The sequence below is a fragment of the Amblyraja radiata genome, chromosome 13 (genome assembly GCF_010909765.2).
Source record: "Amblyraja radiata isolate CabotCenter1 chromosome 13, sAmbRad1.1.pri, whole genome shotgun sequence".
NCBI classification, from domain to species: domain Eukaryota; kingdom Metazoa; phylum Chordata; class Chondrichthyes; order Rajiformes; family Rajidae; genus Amblyraja; species Amblyraja radiata.
The window spans coordinates 9,500,490-9,510,268 of NC_045968.1; positions in this window are offsets into that span (position 1 = coordinate 9,500,490).

Consider the following 9,779-nt stretch of genomic DNA (forward strand, 5'->3'; position numbering starts at 1 on the left):
CCGGTTTGTTGGTTAATTGGCTTGGTGTAAATGTAAATTGTTCCTGAGCTTGTTTCGGGTGGTGTTAATGGGCGGGGACCGCTGGTTGACGCGGGCTGAAGGGCCTGTTTCCATGCTGTATCTCTAAACTAAACTAAACCAAGCTACAGATAGGAAAGGTTCAGGATGAGGATCATCGCGGCGTGGCACGGTGGCGCAGCGGTAGAGTTGCTGCCTGACAGCGCCAGAGTTTTGGGTTCGATCCTGACCAGGGGTACTGTCTCTACAGAGTTTATACGCGGTCGCGGGGAGAACGTACAAACTCTGTACAGACAGCACCCATAGTCAGGATCAAACCTGCGTCTATGGCGTTGTAAGGCAGCAACTCTACCGCTGCGCCACAGTGTCGCCCTAAAATCCTCTAGTTAAGGACGATGACCATTCATCTTATTTGTGCCCCTCATGCTTTTATAAACCTCTGTAGATCACTCCTCACTCTCCTACACTCCATGGAAAAAAAGTCACAGCATATTTAACTCAGTTTAGTTTAGTTTAGAGATACAGCGCAGAAACAGGCCCTTCAGCCCACCGGGTCCGCGCCGACCAGCGATCTCCCCGCACACTCACACTATCCAACACACACACTAGGGGCAATTTACCATTGTACCAAGCCAATTAACCTACAAACTTGTACGTCTTTGGAGTGTGGGGGAAACCGAAGTTCTCGGAGAAAACCCACGCAGGTCATGGGGAGAAACTCTGTACAGACAGCACCCATAGCCATGATCGAACCAGGGTCTCTGATGCTGTAAGGCAGCAACTCTACCGCTTAGATGCCGTGCTGCCCTTTACCTTGTAATGCAAACTTCTTATAATTTAAGCCCTCAAGTCCCAGTAAAATTTCTGTGAACCGACCCTGCCCCTCTCCTGTTTAATGACATGTGTATTTACCTGAACTAATTTCACCACTGCATTTTCATCTAGTAGCAACAGCAATAAGTGATTCTCCACAGGTAATATAAAACATTGAGGTTTCATTTGCAGGTCTCTCGGCTGTTAATAAGTTTGCCATCAGCTTCAGTGTGGAGATAAGAGAACTGAAAATCCTCACTGTTGCTCTGACAGCTTGACAATGCTACAATGGACTGCCTGTCCTCCACTGTTATACAGCTGACTTCTATGAGGTTCCTCGGGTCAGGCATCGTACATCCAGCTATCCATTTTTAAGCTGCGTGCCCTTTACAACAATCACAGCTGGGTGATATTCCACACAGCTAAGCTCATGCATCCAAAACCTCACCCAGGGAGTGGTGACACATGAAGTGAGTAATGAACTCCTGCCAGAGTTGTGGGGGCCAGGCATGTTCCATAATGGTACTTTATCAAAATTAGTTTACAGCGGTAGTTGCTGCCTCACAGCGCCAGAGAGCCGGGTTCGATCCTGACTACGGGTGCTGTCTGCACGGAGTTTGTACGTTCTCTCCATGACCTGCGTGGGTTTTCTTCTGGTGCTCCGGTTTCCTCCCACACTCCAAAGACGTACAGGTTTGTAGGTTAATTGGCTTCTGTAAATTGTAAATTGTCCCCAGTGTGTAGGATGACGCAAGTGTGCTGGGTGGTCGCTACTCAGCACAGACTCGTAGGGCCGAAGGGTCTGTGCCCACGCCGTGTCTCTAAAGTCTAAAGTCCAAGGAATACAGCATGATAAAAGGCCCCTCAGCCCACCGAGCCCACACCGACTATCGATCACCCATTCACACTAGTTCAGCTTGTTTCATGCATATCTATCAAAAGATTAATTTAGATTAATAATAATAATAATAATAATAATAATAATAATAATAATAATAATAATAATAATAATAATAATAATAATAATAATAATAATAATAATAATAATAATAGGCTCTGCTATTTTCATCGCAGGACTCAAAATGGAAAAAAACCTACTAAAAAGGAAGACAAAACGTTATAAGATGTGAGTTATTCAGGGCAATGAAACTCGAACTGCCATAATGGTACCTTGAAGTGTCGGCTGAAAGTAATGAATGCAATTCCTCCTTTTATCCAAGCAAAATGTATTGTTGTATTACCAAATAGCAAAGAACTTGAGGGCATGCATGTACTGAAGGGATGATAGAATATCGTACGAGCCAGAAAAACAATAGTGTCTAAGAGTCTAAAGCAATTACCTGGGCCGCATGAAGTTTCAGGCAATATTTCAGGAAAGGAAGGATTGCAGGCATAATTGTTCATAATACCCTGAAGTGGTTCTGAAAAGACGCAATATATTTTATTGCTGTGTAGCAGAAGGTAAACTTTTTCATGTTGAAAACCCGCAGACATGCTTCAAATCAAGTAGGCAACAAAGATAGAGCAAAGGGAAGGAGAATTAATTTGCAGGGTCAGTGAATATTCAGCTGCCAGTTACAGAAATCTCCTATTTCCTTCGCTCCATAGATGCTGCTGCACCCGCTGAGTTTCTCCAGCATTTTTGTGTACCACAGAAATCTGTAGATCTTTTTGGAAAACATCGCAAACCTGGGTTGATTCCAAGGCCAATAAAATATCTGATTAATGGGAAATTGGAGTTAGATTGTCCTGTGCTTACTGGAGATTAAAAGAATGAGAGAGTTGATCTTATTGGGACAAAAGATTCACCGAGTGGGTAACAGCATGGATGTTAAAAAAAGACTTCCATTATTTGAACATTCTAGTCCTAATTCGAGGAAGGACATTCTTCCTATTGAGGGAGTTCACAAGGTTAATTCCCGGGATGGCGGGACTGTCATATGCTGAAAGAATGGAGCGGCTGGACTTGTACACTCTGGAGTTTAGAAGGGTGAGAGGAATCTTATTGAAACATATAAGATTATTAAGGGTTTGGACATGCTAGAGATGTTCCCGATGTTGTGGGAGTCCAGAACCAGGGGCCACAGTTTAAGAATAAGGGGTAAGCCATTTAGAACGGAGACGAGGAAACACCTTTTCTCACAGAGAGTGGTGAGTCTGTGGAATTCTCTGCCTCAGAGGGCGGTGGAGGCAGGTTTTCTGGATACTTTCAAGAGAGAGCTAGATAGGGCTCTGAAAGATAGCGGAGTCAGAGGATATGGGGAGAAGGCAGGAATGGGGTACTAATTCAGCCATGATCACATTGAATGGCAGTGCTGGCTCAAAGGGGCAAATGGCCTACTCCTGCACCTATTGTCTATTGTCTATTGTCTATTGTCACTTGCTGTTTGCCATCTACTGTTGGCTGAGAGAGGAGGACTTTGAAGGTTAGACACAAAGTGCTGGAGTAACCTTGCCTAACATTTGATGGAGGTGTCTTCATTGGATATGACTCGAACAGTTTAAGAAACATTTGGGCAAGTACATGGATAGGACAGATTTGGAAGGATATGGGCCAAATGCAGGCAGGTAGGGCTAGTGTAGATGGGACATGTTGGTCGGTGTGGGCAAGTTGGGCTGCCTACGGCCCTGTTTCCACGCAGCACGAGTCGATGAGCTTTAAGAGATAGAAACAAAGTTCAGAAGTGACTCGAAGATAGACACAAAAAGCTGGAGTAACTCAGCAGGTCAGACAGCATCTTTGGAGAAAAGGAATAGGTGAAGTTTCGGGTCGAGACCCTTAACGTCACTCATTCAACCTTGATTGAAGACTGAATGCAGGGGTTCGACCAAAAAGATCGACTATTCCATTCCACCCCCTAATCCTGCTTGGCCTGCTGAGTTCCTCCAGCAGATTGTCTCTTGCTTTAGATTGAAACATTTGGCTTCCTGCTGTTCCTATTTCTTACTCTCATAAATTCAAACTATACCTTTCAGGAGAAAAAAACAAATGATCTAAAAGGAGATAAAGAAGACAGTACATTTAATAGAAGAGTTTAATTCCAAAATGTGGCACAAAATGTTTGCAGTTCCAGACAGTCAACTTTGTTGCAGACATCGGACATTCTCTCTGGAACTGTTACAGAAATTATATATCCTGCATTCTGGTAACTTTCTCTTTCTCTTTGCTCTCTACCTTTTGTGTTTTGGTGTTATTTGATTAGATTGGGTAGGTTGCAAACTAAAGCCTTTTGCTGTACCTTGACAATAATAATTCCGCAAGAAATAGCTGAGACTTGTGGACGCAGGCCAGACCATCACAAAACCCAACCTCCCTTCCATTGACTCCATTTATATGGAACCAGCATAATCAAGGACAAGACCCACCCTGACCACTCCCTCTTCTCCCCTCTCCCATTGGGCAAAAGGTACAGAAGTGTGAAAACGCACACCTCCAGATTCAGGGTCAGTTTCTTCTCAGCTGTTATCAGGCAACTGAATCATCCTACCACAACTAGAGAGCAGTGCTGAACTACCATCTACCTCATTGGTGACCCTTGGACTATCCTTGATCGGACGTTGCTGCCTTTAACTTGCACTAAATGTTGTTCCCTTATCATGTATCGATACACAGTGATGACTCGATTGTAATCATGTTTTGTTTATTGTTTTAGATTTAGAGATACAGCGCGAAAATAGGCACTTCGGCCCACTGAGTCCGCACCGACCAGCGATACCCGCACATTAACAATATCCTACACACATCAGGGACAATTTTACACATACACCAAGCTAATTAACCTACATACCTGTGTGTCTTTAGAGTGTGGGAGGAAACTGAAGATCTCGGAGAAAACCCATGCGCTCACGGGGAGAACGTAGAAACTCCGTACAGACAGCACCTGCAGTTGTGATCGATCCTGTGTCTCCGGCATCGCAAGTGCTGTAAGGCAGTTATGCCCCTGTCCCACTTAGGAAACCTGAACGGAAAGCTCTGGAGGCTTTGTGCCCCACCCAAGGTTTCCGTGCGGTTCCCGGAGGTTTTTGTCAGTCTCTCTACCTGCTTCCACTACCGGCAACCTCCGGCAACCACCTGCAACCTCCGGGAACCGCACGGAAACCTTGGGTGAGGTGCAAAGTCTCCAGAAGTTTCCGTTCAGGTTTCCTAAGTGGGACAGGGGCATAACTCTACCGCTGCGCCAGCGTGACCGCCCTTGTCTTTCAGCTGATTGGTTAGCGTGCAACAAAAGCTTTTCACCATGTGACAATAAACTAGACGGAACTAAGCCTTAGTACAAGTGACAATAATAAACTTAAACCTAAACCATCAGATATTTCCCAGCGCATGTGGTTTATTGTGTATGGATGTGCTGACATAAATGTCTGGAACTTGATGCATTTATTCATCAGAGGTTCACCAGATATTAAATAAAACATAGAACATAGAACAGTACAGCACAGAAACATGCCCTTTGACCCATAATGTTTGACCTGAACGTGAAGCCAGGTTAAACTGATCTCATCTGCATTTACATGATCCATATCCCTCAATTCCCTGCACTTCCATGTGCCTCTCTGAAAGCCTCTTAAATGGCACTATTGTATCTGTTGCCACCACTGCCCCTGGCAATGCGTTTCAGTACTCCACTACTCTCATAAAAAAAATAGTCACGCACATCTCCATTAAACTTTCCCAAATATTCCCTGACGCGCCATGAAGCTGGGCTCCCCACAGTCTTGTGCCAGAGTATGACCATTTGCCATCATTCATGAGAGCCTGCCCCTGGATAGACCTCGTGAAAACCACCTCTCAGTGAGGACACACGTTGAAAGATGAGCGTCATAATTGCTCGCACTGTCCCAGCGTGGTCTTTGGCCCGTTGAGGAAAAAGATATCTGAAGATCAAGACGTCGGAAACCAAACTCCCACTGTTAAAAGAGAGGAACACCGCTTTTAGGTCTGGCGATAGGGCTTTATACAGCACGGCCCGAGCTAACCTGAAGAGAGGCATCAGAGAGGCCAAATCAGACTACAGGAGGAAGATAGAGGACCACCTGGACAGTAACAACAGCAGGCAGGTGTGGCAGGGGATTCAGTATCTCACCAACTACAAGACCAACCTTGGAGCTGCTGAAGGTGACGCCTCGTTGGCAGAGGAGCTGAACCTCTTCTTTGCTCGCTTTGAAGTGGAGCCACCCGAGACAGCCACATCACACCACATGGTCCACAGCAGCCTAACCCTCAAGATAGAGGAGCATGAGGTGAGGCGCACGCTGCGGGCCATCAATCCAAGGAAGGCTACTGGACCCGACGGCGTCTCTGGACGCGTGCTGAAGGACTGCGCTGACCAGCTGGCTGGAGTCTGTACGAGGATTTTCAATCAGTCTCTGGCCCAGTCCACTGTTCCACCCTGTCTGAAGTCCGCAACCATAGTCCCCTTGCCCAAAAAACCCCACATTTCCAGCCTCAACGACTACCGGCCAGTCGCACTCACACCAGTGGTGATGAAGTGTTTTGAAAAACTGGTCCGGGGTCACATCACATCACTCCTGTCCCGAAGCTTTGACCCCCACCAGTTTGCGTACAGAGCGAATAGATCTACAGAGGACGCTGTAGCCACAGCTCTCCATGCTGCACTGTCCCACCTGGAGCAGCGGGGGAGCTACGTGCGGATGCTCTTTGTGGACTACAGCTCTGCCTTTAATACCATCCTTCCCCACAAACTGGTGGACAAACTGGGGGACTTGGGTCTTCCACACTCCACCTGCATGTGGATAAATAGCTTCCTGTCGCGTCGCAGCCAGAGAGTCAGAGTGGGCCATCACACATCCACGGCCCTCAGCCTCAGTACCGGCTCTCCACAGGGCTGCGTGCTGAGCCCCCTGCTCTACACCATCTACACACATGACTGCACCCCCGCCCACCACAGCAACACCATTGTCAAATTTGCGGATGACACTACGGTGGTGGGACTCATCTCCGGGGGGGACGAGTACGCCTACCGGGATGAGGTGGAGCAGCTGACAGTGTGGTGTGGAGAAAATAACCTGCTCCTCAACACCTTAAAGACAAAGGAAATAATAATAGACTTCAGAAAGAATAAAACGGACATGGTACCATTAATTATCAGAGGGGACTGTGTGGAGAGGGTGGCGGATTTCCGCTTCCTGGGAATCCATATTGAGGAGGACCTGACGTGGAGCGTGAACACCTCTGCGCTGCTGAAAAAGGTCCAGCAGAGACTGCACTTCCTGAGGGTGCTCAGGAAGAATAACATCACTCAGAGACTGCTGCTGTCCTTTTATCGGTGCTCCATTGAGAGCATCCTAACATACTGTGTATGCGTATGGTACACCAGCTGCACAGTGGCTCAGAGGAAAGCGCTCCAGAGGGCCATTGACAACGCCCAGAGGATTGTCGGCTGCCCTCTCCTTACCTTGGAGGACTTACACAGTTCCCGCTGCATCAAAAAATCCCAGAGTATTATAAAGGACATTTCCCACCCCGGACACTCCCTGTTTGAACTGTTACCGTCAGGCAGACGGTACAGATCTACAAGGACAAGGACAAACAGACTTAAAAACAGTTTTTACCCCACTGCTATAAAGGCACTAAATGTAGCCGCCAAGGAACGCAGGGGCGATACATACTAAGAGACTGTGAAATCGACAGAAGGATGTAGGGCTGGGTGTTTATGCGTGCTATTTTTTATGATATTTATTTTAGTTGTTTATCTTTTTTTAAATATTTTACCTTGTATGTATCGTTAGCTTTTAGAAATGTTTGAATGGTGCACTGACTGGCTGACATTTTACAATTTCGTTGTACATGGTTCATGTTACAATGACAATAAAGAAACTATTCTATTCTATTCTTCTATTCTATTCTACCAGGAAACAATGATTCTTGCCTCACTCTAGGCTTCGGGGACATGGACTGGATTACATATTGAGGAATCTGAAAGCCTAGAAAAATATCAAAAGTACTGATACTCTATACAGCACTCTGGATGTGGTCTCACAAGCGCCTAGTACAATTGTAATAAGACATCTCAACTTTTATGTTGCAATCTCTTTGAAATAAAACCTAGTGTCCCCTCACCTTTCCCAATTACAAGCTGCAGCTGTACATTGGTTTAGAGTGCTTCTTGTATGAGGACACTTAAATGTTCACGGTGGCGCAGCGATAGAGTTGCTGCCTTACAGCGCCAGAGACCTGGGTTCGAACCTGACTACGGGTGTTGTCTGCACAGAGTTTGTACATTCTCCCCGTGACCTGCATCGGTTTTCTCCTAGATCTTCGATTTCCTCCCACACTCCAAAGATGTACAGGTTTGTAGGTTAATTGGCTAGGTATAAATTTTAAATTGTCCCTAGTGTAGGATAGTGTTAATGTGGGGGGATTGCTGGTCGGTGTGGACTAAGTGGGCCGAAGAGCCTGTTTCCGCGTTGCATCTCTAAACTAAACTAAACTAAACTAAATACTTTCATGCTGCAAAGTTCTATCCTCTTTCTCTGTTAAATAATAGTAAGATTAAACGAGAACTTACCAGTTCGAGGTTTGATCATTATTTTATGAGGAGTACGTTGAGGGAATACGTGAAGAACCCCGCCAGGACGCATGCGTGTCATTCTTCAAAGCAACGGTGTGAAATCACAGATAACTGTAATGACTTAAACATAGTAAGATTAGAGAAAGAAATACCAGTTGAGTATATGATCATGGGTGGGAGCGGAGGGCACGTATTCCCTCAACGTACTCCTCATAAAATAATGATCAAACTTCGAACTGGTAAGTTCTCGTTTAATCTTACTATTTTACTTCGGAGTCACGTGAGTGACTACGTGAAGATTTCAAAGCTCTGTGATTTCATGCCGTGGAAACGAGAACATGCATCACATCTGCCTTAATGACTGTAGGAGGAATTGTGTCAACATAATTTAGACATGAATCCGACATTAAAATCCATGAAATTTATTAACACAAATTATAACCCCTATTTATGGGGTAAATTAAATTACAGAACTTAAAATTGTTTCTGCAAACGTTCCAGGTTTCATGACTGGTTCATTATAAAATAGTTGGAATGTTTTTTCCCCTGACCATCCTGCTGCCTTGAGGATTTGGTCCATTGGTACATCCAACTGCATAGCTGCCGACGTAGCTGCAGCCCTGGTGGAATGAGATTTAAAAATATTAGTATCCACCCTAGCCTGTGTTAGAACCTGTTTCAGCCATCTTGAGATGGTCTGGACCGACACTTTTTGTGTGGTTGCTTATGGCTGACTAAAAGTGCCTTCTCATTGCCTCTGATGATTTTCGTTTTCTCCATATATAACGACAAATGTTTTACTATACAGAGACGATCATCTGTTAGGTAAGACCTAAATTCGATATTGAGGCCCGCTGATCCCTGTCTGTTCTGTTTCACTAATTCATAAATATGAAACATAATGTTTTCAGATGAAGAAGTCATGTTGTCCAGTCTTAATTTATGTAATGACTGTACCATTTGTGCTGTGACCAATGCCATTAGCATGACTGTTTTTAATGTCAGTCTTTGTAGGGACAGAGCTGTTGCTGGAGACCAATTCCTGAGCATCTTCAGGACAATACTCACATCCCATATTTGGGAGTACCTGGTTCTTGGGGGATTGCTATTAAAAATTCCCCTCATAAGTTTTGTTACCAGTGGGTGAGTTCCAACAGAGTGACGCTCTGTTCCTTGCCATAGATAGGTCGATAAGGCACTTCTGGCACAGTTGATGGCACTATAACTGAGCCCCTCGTCATAATGGAGGCCTGCCAGGTATTCCAGAACAGACGGGATGTTCATATCTCTGTAGGTGATGCTGTTTTTGTTACAATACATCTCCCACTTCCTGATATAGACCAGATACTGTTTTTTGGTGGACTGTCTTTGGGCTGCCGAAATCATGTTCACTGTTCGGTCCGTCAGTCCCAGCTG